The sequence below is a fragment of the Chiloscyllium plagiosum genome, unplaced genomic scaffold, assembly GCF_037043375.1.
Source record: "Chiloscyllium plagiosum isolate Xiang-an unplaced genomic scaffold, Cpla_swu_hap1 HiC_scaffold_2, whole genome shotgun sequence".
NCBI classification, from domain to species: Eukaryota; Metazoa; Chordata; class Chondrichthyes; order Orectolobiformes; family Hemiscylliidae; genus Chiloscyllium; species Chiloscyllium plagiosum.
The window spans coordinates 118,475,274-118,491,095 of NW_028270140.1; the positions used below are offsets into that span (position 1 = coordinate 118,475,274).

The 15,822-nt window shown below is 40.3% G+C and overlaps 1 protein-coding gene across 4 annotated transcripts in view; it reads left to right on the forward strand.

Moving 5' to 3' along the window:
- The window catches only part of arhgef28a (Rho guanine nucleotide exchange factor 28a), a 468,925-nt gene that overhangs the window by 80,713 nt on the left and 372,390 nt on the right, over positions 1 to 15,822 (forward strand). The gene's annotated exons all lie outside the window — the stretch shown is intronic.

A 15,822-nucleotide genomic window follows, 5' to 3' on the forward strand; every position in this document is an offset into this window, starting at 1 on the left:
AAAATCTTTCATAGGATGTGGGCATCAATGGCTAGATCAGAATTTGTTGCTCATCACTAATTGCCCTTGAACGGAATAGCTTGCCAGGCAGTATACATAAAAAGATCCCCACAATTTAACATTTTTGTAGGTCATAGAGCCATAGAGATGTACAACACGGAAACAGACCCTTTGGTCTAACTCGTCCATGCCGACCAGACATCTCAACCTAATCTAGTCCCACTTGCCAGCACTTGGCCCATATACCTCTAAACCCTTCCTATTCATGTATGTATCCAGATGACTTTTAAATGCTGTAATTGTACCAGCCTCCACCACTTCCTCTGGCAGCTCATTCCACACTTGCACCACCCTCTGCATGAAAAAGTTGTCCTTAGGTCCCTTTTATATCTTTCCACTCTCACTCTAAACTGATGCCCTCTAGTTCTGGACTCTCCACACCAGGGAAAAGACCTTGTCCATTTATCCTATCCATGCCCCTCATGGTTTTATAAACCTCTATAAGGTCACCCCTCAGCATCTGATGTTCCAGGGAAAACAGCCCCAGCCTGTTCAGCCTCTCCCTATAGCTCAAATCCTCCAACCCAGGAAACATTCTTGTAAATCTTTTCTGAACCTTTTGAAGTTTCAAAACACCCTTCCAATACGCAGGAGACCAGAATTGGACGCAATATTCCAAAAGTTGCCTAACCAATGTCCTGCACACCTGCAACATGACCTCCCAACCCCTATACTCAATGCTCTGACCAATAAAGGAAAGCATACCAAATGATTTCTTCACTATCCTATCTACCTGCGACTCTACTTTCAAGGAACTATGAACCTCACTCCAAAGTCTCTTTGTTCAGCAACACTCCCAGAACCTTACCATTACATGTGTAATTCCTGCTCTGATTTGCTTTTCCAAAATGCAGGACATTGCATTTATCTAAATTAAACTGTATCTGCCACTCCTCAGTCCATTTGCCCATCTGATCAAGATCCTGTTGTACTGAGGTAATCTTCTTCGCTGTCCATTACACCTCCAATTTTGGTGTCATCTGCAAACTTACTAACTATACCTCCTATGTTCACTTCTAAATCATTTATTTAAATGACAAAAAGTAGTGGACCCAGCACTGCTCCTTGCAGCACACCACTGGTCACAGGCCTCCAGCCTGAAAACTGAAATCATTTTACTTGGTTTGATTTATTGTAGTCACATATACCTAAGTACAATGAAAAGCTTTGTTTTGCAATCAGAACAGGCAGATCATGGCAAACAAGGACATGCAGACCACAAGATGCATAGACAGAGCAAGGCATAAAGGTTACAACTTCCCAGAAGGTGCGCAAAGCAAGATCAACACTAGCAAGACCAACATTATTTGAAGTGAGAGAGTCCATTCAACAGTCTAATAATGGCAGGAAAAAAGCTGTTCTTTAACCTGTTGGTGTGTGTATTCAAGCTTCAGTATCTACTGTCTGTTGGAAGAGGGTGTAGAAGAGCATTACGGGGATGGGAGGGGTCTTTGATGATATTGGCAGCCTTTCTATGACAACAAGAAGTTAAATGGAGTCCATGGATGGGAAGTTGGTTTCTGTGATAAGCTGGCTATGCACACAACCTACTGTAATTGCTTATGATCCTGGGCAGATCAATTGCCATACCAGGCCATTATGCACCTGGATAGTATACTATAGTGCATCTGTGAGAGTTGATGAGAGTCCTTAAGGACATGTTGAATTTCCTGAGGGAAAAGAGGCTTTGTTTTGCCTTCCTGACTGCTGCATCTACATGGGACATCCAGGTCAGGTTGTTGTTTATCGCCACTACTAGGAACTTAATACTCTTGACCTTCTCCACCCCTGCTACATTGATGTAGATGGGGGCATATTCTTCTCCTTTCTTCCTGAAGTCAATGATCAATTAGTTTGTTTTGCTGACATTGAGAGAGGTTGTTATCACTATACCTCCTATGTTCACGTCCAAATTGCCATACCAGGCCATTATGCACCTGGATAGTATTACTCTATGGTGCATCTGTGAGAGTTGATGAGAGTCCTTATGGACATGTTGAATTTCCTGAGGGAAAAGAGGTATCTATCATGACTCTATGCCCTCTATTGCCTTTCTGTATTCTGATATCTGTCCTACCGTGATGGTGTCGTCGGCAAACCTACAGATGAAGTTCGTTTGGAACTTGGCTACTCAGTCGTGGGTGTACAAGGAGTATAGTAGGGGTCCATATGGAGGCCATACAGGATATGGATGGGCAATTTCCTTCCTTGAAGGGGTTAGTGAACTGGATAAATTTTTAATGACATTTGTCATAATTTCATGATCACCAATACTGGGATAAGTTTTTAATTCCAGATTTATTACTTGATTTTAAATTGCACCAGGAAGATTTCAACTTATGATCCTCCAGCTTCTGGATTACCAGTTCTATAACTTTGCCACTACTTTAATTTTCATAATTTCCCCTCAGTGTGTGAGAGGCCTCATCTCTGTGGCTTACTGAGCTGGCATATGAATAATGTAATTTGCATTAGCTTTTTAAACATAATGACATTTTTGTTTGTGTCACATGAAAAGGTTACATTCCAGGAGTGGTAATTTGAACTCCATCCCATCAGATAGTGTGCTCAGTGATCCAGGATTTGCAAATCTGAGAAAAGGTGCATCATTGTCATTGAATTATGACAACCACAGAAAATACAGCTTTAGAACACAACTTGCTTGCTACACCCACTACAACCTATTCAGACAAAGAATGTTGCTTTCTGATTGCTGACATTTTCAGAGAATGGGTGGCATTAATTAAGGTATTATTTTGGGCACACTCGTAAAAGCCTTATGGTGGATCAGTAGGAAAATGAACTTTGGGGGTTGACTCTGAAAATTGTAATTTAACTAATAATAGTTTTCAAGAGATACAACATTGGCAATCTACGGAAGTTTATCTGAAAATTATTTGATAATTTGGTAAAAGGAAGAATCTGTATATAGGTTTGATTTTGTTTTATAATCCAGTAATATTAACCGTGTTTCAAAGTTTATACAGTTAACGAATTTAACCAACTGTAGGCTGTCAGATGGTTCCTGCATTTCAAATCTTGGCATTCTTGCTGAAGAATTTGCAACTATTTTAATGTATCCTCCTTTCAGCTCCATACCTAGACATTTGAAAATGAGTTGAAATTTTATTGAAGATTGACTTTTCTGTTGTGAGAAGAAATTAATAATGAAACTCCAATGGCCAAACAAAAGCATTTTTGCTGCTTTAAGTGGAAGCAAAGATTGAGATCACCAGCGAATATTGGTATACAATTAGAAAACAGGTCAATGCTCCTTTCTTAACCAGTGACATCATAATACAGGCAAATTATTGGCCATATCTCATATTTACCTGCAAAACAATGTGTAATAGCTAGTTTACCCAAATATGGATCAAAGTGGATAGGATGAAATTAAATCAAATTAATTTCCTAGATATTTTCCATCATAAGTCAGATGATTCATAATCATAATTTTATCTGTGCTCTGCAAGGGTTAACATCAAGAGGCAAGATTTACAGTGACTGAATAAGTCAGATTACAAATGTCTGTACAATTTTTCTGAAACTCATGCTTGTTCTTTGGGAATGATGTTTTACAACTCTGCATCTAGTTTTCTGAGAACATTGTGAATAAATTGCAATTATTTTGTTATAAAATTAGAAATGCATCCATGCAGCACCCATTTTTCAGATGCAAGACAGCCCTCAAAGTTTTAGATACGTCAGATAAGAATCCAATGCTTTTTATTAGTCAGAGTTGTGCCACTGTAGGCAATGGAGAACCCACTCTGCAAACAAATATTGGCCCTTTGCATATTCACATCAGGCTCTCTCTACAATATTAAGCCATCTTTAATACAATCATCTATATGTACTAATAACTTTAGCATGTGTGTATCTTTCTCCCTCTCTCTGTTTATTGGTTCTTCTTTCCAATCATTTGTGGTTCATCTGTAAATGTGTACGTCTTCACTGGCCTTTTCATTTTGTCAACTGAATACCTTTTCTGAAACTTTCTATTCTCCCTGTGACTTTCTTCAGTGATTCTTCATTGTTCTATTTGATCTTTCACATTTCTGCCACTTTATCTTCCTTCACTTTATTCTTGTATATATCTGCGCTTCTCTCCCTATTCTAAAATTTAACTATGGTTCTGACATTATAGAATAGGATCGGGTTATTTGGCCCCCATACCCATTTTTGACAGATGATAGATCGCCAACTGGAACTGCCTACACTATACCTTGATATATTGTTTAATACATGTACAATTCCACGATAAATGTTTTTAAAGTTCTGTGAGCCAATGGAAAAGTATTCCATGTCCTAATGGTCGTATCTGGGAATAAAAGCTTCAAGCCTCCCTTTCTGTTTGTCAAATAATAATCTTCAACCTGTTCCCAATACAGCAACAAATAGTGCTCTTTACCCTTTTAAAACCTTTCAGTGGTGTATACCAAGAACAGGGTGTGTGACTATGCACATGATAGTGTGTCATCAGTATTTGAATAATAGACTATATTCATCTACTCTGCAGTAATCCAGTAGTTGATCAGGTATTTGGCAGCAGCATGTTGTAACATGTTTCTGAGACTGAAGAACCATTCAGCAAAACTAGCCAAGAAGGCTGTGGAGCTAATTGACTAATTTGACATCAACCTATGTATATATGGCTACTTTAAAATGGAAATACATTGTGAAGCACATCAGAGATATTTTCAAAATTGGATGCAGAAGCAGTGCATGAGGTATCGGGAGCAGTAACAAATAATTTTTGCCTTAGATATAGGGTTTAAAGGAAGAAAGGGTTGTTGAAAGACAATGGATTTTTTTTCAAGGGGATCCCAGAGTGTCAGACATTTGCAGTTGAAGACACAACCACAATGATGGGGTTGGTAGAGTGACACTGAAGAGGTACAAGAGAAAGAGCTGGGCAGTTTGAACAGCTGCAGTGTAGGTTCAATCAGCACCCTCAATCAGCACTATACATTGGCGAGACCACGCAGAGGCTATGGCAACAGATATATAGACACCGCATAACAATCAACAAACAGGAGTATTCCCTCCTGGTCGGAGAACACTTCAGCGGTCTGGGGCACTCGACCTCGGACCTTTGGGTGAACGTCCTCCAAGGTGGAATTCCGGACAGGCAACAAAGGAAATGTGGCTGAGCAGAGGCTGATAGCCAAGTTCGGTACCCATGGGGATGGCCTCAACCAGGACTTCGGGTTCATGTAACACCACAGGTGACCCCATTGCACTATACACACACACAGACACTCCTACATACACGCGCACATATACATATGTGCACACACACTCTCCTATAGACCCATCCACTCACGCAGACGTCTCTCATACACTCACACATACACTCCCACAGTCACACACACACCCTCTCACAGACTTATATACTCCCTACACTCACACTACACACATTGTCTCACAAACACTCATAACCTCCTTCCCCCCATTCCCCCCCACCGACACACCCACATGTGCACATATAATTTATGATGTGAATTTGTACGTGCAGAATTACATTTTATTTTGCTCAAAAACTGCATAAATCTATGTAAGGTTCTGTAAATCTGTCTTTTAGATTAGAATCAGTCTGACCATTGTGGCACACAGTCTCACACAGGGCACCTCACTCCTCCAATGCATTATCTGGGCCGACATGACACCAACTGTTAAAGTTCAGTTGAGAATGTAACTTTTAAAAATGTTTTGCGATTTACATATGAAAGAACTGAAGCTAACATGGTCATTCTGAAAGATGTGAGACTTAACAAACAATCCAGGTCTTTATCGATGCAAAATTTCAGTTACATCACACTGTAAACTTTTGCAATAAATTCTGTGTCTTATAATCTTATACTCCACAACCACCTGAAGAAGGAGCAGTGCTCCGAAAGATAATGATTCCAAATAAACCTGTTGGACTATAACCTGGTGTTGTGTAATTTTTAACTTTGTACACCCCAGTCCAACACCAGCATCTCCAAATCATGGCTAGAGTAAAGCTTGTGGAGTGTTGGAAGCTGTGCAAGAAAACATTAGAAAGAATCTGAAAGTGAGAAAATATTCTATAAATTTAGTCATCAACTCATGATTGACAGTTTTAAGAACTTTCTGAAACTTAGTAGAAAATAAATGAAATCCGTAACATTTGGATGGTGACACTGGAAGCAGGGGACAGCACCTCAGAATAAGGGGAAGGCCAATTCAAACTGAGATGAGGAGGATTTTTTTTTCATTTAGAGGATGGTGCATCTTTGGAAATCTGTACCCAAGAGGGCTGTCAAAGCTCAATCACTGAGCAGTTTCACTACAGAAATCAATAGGTTCTGGGAACTGTTCTGGAATTATTCTGGCGAAGATTCACTGGAATCGACTCTGCTTTCTTCCCACAGATTTTGTCAGATCTGCTGAGTTTACCAGCAATTTCTGTTCTTGTCAATGTTCTGGGGACCTGGATTTATATCTCACCATGGCAGTTTGTGGAAGTTAAATTCAATAACAATCGGGAATTTAAAGTCTAACAAACACCATCCTTATCTGCTCTGGCATATACATATCTGCAGAACCACAGTAAGTGGTTGACTTTAAAACGACAATGGCTAACTTATGATGATGCTGCTCCTTTAACATGGTTATGTTGTCCTTGTTTTTTTCAGAGAGGTTGCAAAAGGGACAGACTCTGCAAAGTCTAAGTTGAAGGGTTATAGGGCCAATTTGATTATAGATAACAGAGATTGCCTTGGATAAAAGGCTTTCACATGTAAAAAAAAAGTCTGTACAATAAAAGAGGGGGTAGCCAGTTGTCCCAGCTCAGCTTTTCTCTCGTTTGGTTTGGTTAGGTTAGTAAGCAATAGTATTTGGAAGTTGCTGGATCCAAAGAAGCAGATCCATGCTGATCTCTCTCTGACTTCTGTCCTGTAAAAACTGGTGGTTGATTTTACCATTTGTGCCGAGGGGTATTAATGAGGATTGTTGCAAGAATTGGGAACAGCATCATTAAGTTGGTATAATTTGTTGGTTTTTCAGATTGTTTAAGTTCTTCAGTATTCTGTTCTCTTTTGTTTGTGTTTCATTCAGTAATCTTGTGAATAAATTCTGCTTAAAGCAATTAGCAAAAGTTAAGGTCTGAGCTATTTTCTTGAAATGCTTTGAGGGGGTCTGGCCTGGTCCGTAACAGATTTGGGGCTTGTCTAGCATTTGTTCTGTAGTTATGATTTGGGGTTAGGGTTGTTGGAGTTGAAGGCAACGGGTGATAGGTGTTAGTGTTTTTTGTTCTGGGTGTTGATTTTGGTTGGTTTAAACAATGCTTGGGATATCAATGGCTTTATCAGTCAACAAAAGGCTTCTGGGATTGGGAGAAGTGACCTTGAGGGTTTTGAAAAAGGTGATTAAGGCCAAGCTGCTGGAAATAGCAGACAAGCTGGAGCTGGAGCTGCCTACTTCCATGATGAAAGGAGAAATAATTACAGCAATAGCTGAGCATATAAATTTTCTGGATATACCATCAGATTCTTTAGGGATGGCTAAAATTCTATTGAACATGAAGCATAAGATAACGAATTATGATTAAAAACAGAAAAAGAGAGAGAGAAGAGAGAAAGAGAGCAAAGTGAGAGAAAAGGAGAGAGGAAAATAGAGAGTTTGAACTTCAGAAATTGGCACTGAGACAGGAAGGTCATCTTAAAAGGATGGAGAGGAAGGCTGAAAGTAGAGCTAGTGAGGTATTCACATCACTATCAGAGGAGCTATCTGGGGCATAAGAGGAGGTGAAGAAAGCCATCTTAAGTCCATATGAGCTTGTGCCAGAAGTCTACAAACAACATTTCAGGAATCTAAGGAGGGACCTTGGTCAAACCTACATTGAGTTTGAAACAAAGTAATTTTGTTAGGTGGATAAGGGCATTTAAAACAGGGCAAAACTCTGACACTCTTAGAGAGACAGTTATTTTGGAGCAGTTTAAAGATTCATTTCCTGAAGTAGTGAGAACTTATGTGGAAGAGCAGAGAGTTAAATCGGCAAGGTTAGCGGCTGAACTGGCTGATGGTTATGACTTGGTCCATAAATCAAAGTTTGGCTTCTAGAACCAATTTTAATCTGTGAGGGATAGAAATTGGGGAAAAGAGAAATCCTCACATTGAAAGGAAAAAGTAGATAGAGCCATAGAGTCATAGAGATGTACAGCATGGAAACAGACCTTTCGGTCCAACCTGTCCATGCCAACCAGATATCCCAACCCAATCTAGTCCCACCTGCCAGCACCTGGCCCATATCCCTCCAAACCCTTCCTATTCATATACCCATTCAAATGCTTCTTAAATGTTGCAATTGTACCAGCCTCCACCACTTCCTCTGGCAGCTCATTCCATATACGTATCACCCTTTGCGTGAAAAAGTTGCCCCGTAGGTCTCTTTTATATCTTTCCCTCCTCACCCTAAACCTATGCATTCTAGTTCTGGACTCAGCAGAGTGGGAGGGGGAGTTGAAATGTTGGGCCACAGGGCGGTGTGGTTGATTGGTGCGGGTGTCCCGGAGATGTTCCCTAAAGCGCTCTGCTAGGAGGTGTCCAGTCTCCCCAATGTAGAGGAGACCACATTGGGAGCAACGGATACAATAAATGATATTGGTGGATGGAGGTGAGGGAGGAGGTGTGGTCGCAGGTTTTGCAATTCCTGCAGTGGCAGGGGAAGGTGCCAGGACGGGAGGGTGGGTTGTTGGGGGGGCGTGGACCTGATCAGGTAGTCACAGAGAGGACGGTCTTTGCGGAAGGCAGAAAGGGGTGGGGAGGGAAATATATCCCTGGTGGTGGGGTCCGTTTGGAGGTGGCGGAAATGTTGGTGAATGATTTGGTTTATGCGAAGGTTGGTAGGGTGGAAGGTGAGTAGCAGGAGGCCCAGCAATCACTTCTCTAGCTTCCCACAGAGTTCTAGGGTACACCTGATCAGGTCCTGGAGATTTATCCACCTTTATGCATTTCAAGACTTCCAGCACTTCCTCCTCTGTAATATGGACATATTGCAAGATGCCACCATCTATTTCCCTACAGTCTATATCTTCCATATCCTTTTCCACAATAAATACTGATGCAAAATATTCATTTTGCATCTCTCCCATTTTCTGCAGCTCCACACAAAGGCTGCCTTGCTGATCTTTGAGAGGCCCTATTCTCTCTCTAGTTACCCTTTTGTCCTTAATGTGTTTGTAAAATCTCTTTGGATTCTCCTCAATTCTATTTGCCAAAGCAATCTTATGTCCCCTTTTTTGCCCTCCTTATTTCCCTCTTAAGTATACTCCTACTTCCTTTATACTCTTCTAAGGATTCACTCAATCTATACCTTATATATGCTTCCTTCTTTTTCTTAACCAAACCCTCAATTTCTTTAGTCATCCAGTATTCCCTATACTACAAGCCTTTCCTTTCACCCTGACAGGAATATACTTTCTCTGGATTCTCATTATCTCATTTCTGAAGGCTTCCCATTTTCCAGCCATCCCTTTACTTGCGAACATCTGCCCCCAATCAGCTTTTGAAAGTCCTTGCCTAGTACCATCAAAATTGGCCTTTCTCCAATTTAGAACTTCAACTTTTAGGTCTGGTCTATCCTTTTCCATCATTATTTTAAATCTAATAGAATTATGGTCGCTGGCCCCAAAGTGCTTCCCCACTGACACCTCAGTCACCTGCTCTGCCTTATTTCCCAAGAGTAGATCAAGTTTTGCACCTTCTCTAGTCGGTACATCCACATACTGAATCAGAAAATTGTCTTGTGCACACTTAAGAAATTCCTATCCATCCAAACCCTTAACACTATGGCAGTCCCAGTCGATGTTTGGAAAGTTAAAATCCCCTACCATAACCACCCTATTATTCTTACAAATAGCTGAGATCTCCTTACAAGTTTGTTTCTCAATTTCCCTCTGACTATTGAGGGGTCTATAATATAATCCCAATAAGGTGATCATTGATTTCTTATTTCTCAGTTCCACCCAAATAACGTCCTTGGATGTATTTCCGGGAATATCTTCCCTCAGCATAGCTGTAATGCTATCCTTTATCAAAAATGCCCCACCCCCTCCTCTCTTGCCTCCCTTTCTATCCTTGCTGTAGCATTTGTATCCTGGAACATTAAGCTGCCATTCCTGCCCATCCCTGAGCTATGTTTCTGTAATTGCTATGATATCCCAGTCATGTTCCTAACCATGCCCTGAATTCATCTGCCTTGCCTATTAGGCCCATTATATTGAAATAGATGCAGTTTAATTTATTAGTCCTATCTTGTCCCCGCCTGCCCTGACTGTTTGACTCACTTCTGTTCTCAGCTGTACGTGTCTCAGATCGATCTCTTTCCTCACTATCTCCCTGGGTCCCACCCCCCCCCCCCACCCCACCTTACTAGTTTAAATCCTCCCGAACAGCTCCAGCAAATTTCCCTGCCAGTACATTAGTTCCCTTCCAATTTAGGTGCAATCTGTCCTTCTTATACAGGTCACCTCTACCCCAAAAGAGATTCCAGTGATCCAAAAATGTGAATCCTTCTCCCATACACCAGCTCCTTAGCCATGCATTTATTTGCTCTATCCTCCTATTCCTGTCCTCACTAGCTTGTAGCACCGAGAGTAATCCAGATATTACTACTCTCGGAGACCTCCATTTTAAATTTCTGCCTAACTCTCTGTAATCTTCCTTCAGAATCTCAACCTTTTCCCTTCCTATAAAGTTGGTTGCAATGTGGACAATGACCTCTTGCTGGCCCCTCTCCCTCGTGAGAACATTCTGCACCCTCTCTGAGACATCCTTGATCCTGGCACCAGGGAAGCAACACACCATTCTGCTTTTTCTCTGCTGGCCACAGAAACGCCTGTCTATACCTTGGACTAGAGAATCCTCTGACACAATTGATCCCTTGGAAGCCGATCTACCCCTCGTTGCATTAGAGCCAGTCTCAATACCACAAAGTTGACTGTTCGTGCTATGTTCCCCTGAGAATCCATTCCCCCTACATTTTCCAAAACAGCATACCTGTTTGAAATGGGTATATCCACAAAAGACTCCTGCACTAGCTGCCTACCTCTCTTACCTTTTCTGGAGTTAACCCATCTATGTGACTGTATCTGAGACTTTCCCCCCCCCTTCTGATAACTGCCATCCATCACATACTGTTGCTGTTGCAAATTCCTCATTGCTTCTAACTGTCTCTCCAACCGATCCATTCAAGCTGATAAGATTCGTAGCCAACAGCATTTATGGCAGTTATAATCCGCAGTAACCCCGAAACTCTCTTTAAACTCCCACATCTGACAAGAAGTACATATCACTCTATTAAAAGTCATTTTTGCTGCTTCACATTCTACAGACCCAGAAAATAACACCGACTTATTCCTCTACAAACAATGCCCCAGGATAAATTAATAGTTATGGCTTATATTTTAAATTTATTCAAGAGACATATCTCCAAAAACATATAATCAAGAAACAACCCACTCTACTCCCTACTGCAGATTCTCTGTAGGCCACACTTAAAAACAATGATTAACTTATTTGATTCTGTGCTGTGAACTTCACCCAACAGTTCCTCCAAGATTACTTGTGAATTTCACTGTTTGTTAATTTTCCCAGATGCACTCCGATGTCCAGCGATACATGAATTCAAACAGCAAAGGCAGTAACTGTGTAGGTTCTCTCTCTCTTTCTTTCTCTCTCTCTCTCTCTCTCTTTCTCTCCTTCAACGATCTCACCATGTGCTTCCTTTGTCTGCTCTTCTCCCTTTTAATACTGCTGTTGTTTTGACTTTTTTTTCCAAAGTTCCAAAACAATGCAACAGCATTATAAAACAGTAATTGCTGTTCCTGGAATTCGAGGAAATCACTTCCAGCACCTAAAATACCTCAAAAAAAAGGACCAGCTGTTACAGCCAGAAATTTTTCCTGTCCTCAATCTTGGATTACCCAGATTCTCGTGAAGATCATAAGGATAATTTACCACAGGGTTCAAAAAAAACCCTTGAAGGGGACAGAGAAGTTAATAAGCTCTGGTGTTTTCACTGCAATAAAGTAGGCCATATGAAATCACAGTGTTGGTGAGTTAGGAAAAGCACTGGGAAACCAGATGTAGGAAAACCGGATAAGCCAGTAAACTTTGTTGGAGTGGTAATGGAAAGCACAGTGGAGGCTAGAAAGCTGCACCAGAATGTACAAGCTGGTTGGAAGTTGATTAAGGAGAAAGTGCCAGATCTTCTTAAATCATATACCTGCGAAGTATATACTTGCATAAGCCAGGAGCAGCAAGTAAAGAGGTTACAATATTAAGAGATACAGGATACTCTCAATCTGTGATGTTGAAAGATGAGGAGATGAGTACCTCTGAAGGACTGTAGCCAGCAAAGGTACGAGTAATGGGAATTCACGGTGAGACAAGAAGCACTCAATTATATAAAGTCAGGCTAGAGTGTCCAATGAAGAATGGAGAAGTCGTAGTAGGAGTACTGGACAAACCCTCAGCACCAGGAATATAATTTGTCCTTGATAATGATATAGCTGATTCACCAGTTGGAGTGCTGCCTGCTGTGGTTGAAAAGCCACAATACTATTGCTGGACACATATCCTGAGATTTTGCCTGTCTGTGTGCTAACGAGATCACAAAGTCACCAGTTGAAACAGGAGAGATCAAAGAGTACAGATAAGGAAATTGAAGTAGAATTAGCAGATACCATGTTTGATCAGATGGTTGAGACAAGCCAGGAGCAGATAGATGACACAGCAGACATCTTCAGCTCAGATAAATTAACTGTGTTACAGCACAAAAATGAAAATTTAAAGCAGTTTTATCAAAAGGCATACACCGAGAAAGAATCGGAATGTATCCCCGAATGTTATTATCTTAAAAATGCCGTGTTAATGAGGAAATGGAGACCGTCACATATTTAGACAGATGAGAAATGGGCAGAAATTCATCAAGTTGTATTGTCAGTGGGTTATAGAACGGAGGTGTTGTGAATGGCGCATGAGGTCCCGCTAGGGTGCTATTTAGTAGTGAGAAAAACTCAAGCTAAAATACAAACCATTTTTATTGGCATGGACTGCACAAGGATGTAGTTGAATTTTGACAAATATGACATGTATGTCAGGTAATTGGAAAACCACAGACAGTAATAAAACCTTAATATCTATTCCTGCATTTGTGGAACCTTTTGCAAGTTTAATTGATTGCATAGGATCCCTACCTAAAACAAAAAGTGGGAATCAGTATTTGTTAACAATAATGGATGTGTCCACTATATTTCTCGAGGCCATTCCATTATGCAGTATCACAGCTCAAAGGATTGTAGAGGAATTACTCAAATTTTTCACCAGATACGGGCTACCGACTGAGATACAATCAAATCAAGGGTCAAAATTCACATCAAAATTATTCAAGGAAGTTATAGATAGCTTAGGAGTAAAACAGTTTGAATCTTCTGCATACCGTTCAGAGTTTCAGGGAGTGCTAGAAAGGTGGCATCAGACATTAAGATGGCTTATAGTCAAGACTGTCCAGTTGATTGGGATAAGGAAATTCCTTTGTCTTTTTGCGATCAGAGATTCACCAAATGAATCAATCAAATTCAGTCCATTTGAATTAGTTTTTGGGCATGAAGTGAGAGGATCGTTAAAATTGATTAAGGAGAAATTGGTAAGTCAGAATTCAGAGACTACATATTTGGACTGTGAGTCAAATATTCAGGAACGATTGAACAGAGCGGGGGAGTTGGCTAGATACATTTAAAAGTATCACAGCATACAATGAAACAGGAGGCAGATAAGAAATCAAAGACTCGCAATTTTGCTATTGGAGGTAAGGTGTTAGTGTTATTTGCAGTGATAGGTGAACCTTCAAAAGCAAGGTTTAGTGGACGTTATCAAGTCAAAAGGAAATTGAGTGAGGTGAACTATTTGATAAGGACTCCAGACAGAAAGAAATCTCACAGACTGTGTCATGTGAATATGTTCAAAAGGTATCTTGACAGGAAAGGAAAGCCAAAGAAGACTGTGTTATTGATTACAGAACAAGGAATAACCAAGATCAGAGGATTCTGAATTGGGCATTCCGCAAATTAAATTGGTCAATGAGGAATTTGTCAAAAATTGGGATACATTGTTGAGTTACCTTCCAGAGGAAAATCAAAATGACCCGAAAGAGTTATTAATATCGTAAGAGGAGATATCTGGAAATAAGCTGGCAAGTACTAACAAAATTATGCACAATGTAGATATAGGAGATTAAGCAACATCTGGATATACATAACCCTTTAAAGTTGGCACAGATTCAGAAGGAGATAGAGTGCATGCTCTAAGATGGCATAATCGAAGTGACTTACAGTGACTAGTGCTCACTCATAGTAAAGGTGCCAAAACCAGATTGTACCCAATGGTTATGTGTGGACTATCGTAAAGTCAATGCAGTTACAAAGACTGATTCATATCCGATTCCGCGTTTGGAAAACTGTGTTGAGCAGGTTGGACAAGCAACTTATATTTCTAAGTTGGACTTGCTCAGATGCTACTGGCTGGTACCTTTGTCAGAAAAAGCAAAGACAATTTTGGCTTTTGTAACGCTGAATGGACTGTATCAGTTTAAAGTGATGCCATTTGGTAAGAAAATTGTGCCAGTCACATTTCAGACACTAACCAATAAGGTCATTGTTGACTTACTTGACTGTGTCATATACATAGATGACCTGGTAATTTTTAGTCACACATTGAAGAAACATTTACAACATTTATCTGACTTGTGCGATTGACTTTGGAAGACAGGCTTGGTGATAGACCTGGCTGAAAGTGAATTTGCCAAAGCCCAAGTCACCTTCCAGGGTCATGTTATTGGACATGGACAAATGGCCCCTCGGGATGCAAAGGCAAAGGTAATTGGGGAGCTTCTCACACCATCAAAAAAAAGCAGTATTACGGTTCCTGGGATTGAGTGAATTTTATTGAAAATTTGTACCAGTGTTGCAAATTTAGCAGTGTTGCTGCTCCACTCACTGAATTGCTAAAGAAAAGCAAGAAGTTTCAGTGGACAGCGGACTGTCAAAAGGTGTTTGACAGCCTGAAAGCTGTGTTAACAACTGCCCCAGTATTAGCCACACCTCATTGTGCAAAGATGGTTATTGATGCAAGTGATGTGGGTGTCGGTGCTGTGCTCTTGCAGGAAGATGATGAGAAGATAGAAAGACCTATGGGGTATTTCTCCAGGAAATTAAACATTCATCAGCATAAGTATTCAACAGTTGAGGATACTTTGAGCTTGGTGTGGGCTTTACAACATTTCAATGTTTATGTTACCAGTAATGTATCTGAGACAATCATATACACTGATCATAACTAATTGAAGTTTATGGAGAAATTTAAGGACAAAAATACCGCACTGTTTAACTGGAGCTTGTTGTTATAGCCATTCAATTTGAAAATTGTTCATGTGGCAGGATGAGAAATGTGATTGCCAATGTATTGTCGAGATTTGATTGAGAAACGGAGGTGTTTGGTGACAGGATTAAAACAGACTGAAGCAAAATGTATTACTGCATGTTTGCATGATTATTGACAATGTAATGTATATGTGTTGTGTAGAGTACTAACAATTTTAGGATTAAGGGGTTTTAAAATAAAGCCATCTTTGGATATTGATGGTTGATTTTTTTAAGGGGGCGGTGTGATGATGTTGCTCCTTTAACAAAGTTTGTTATCTTTAGTTTTTTTTAAAGAGGTTGTAAAAGACACAGT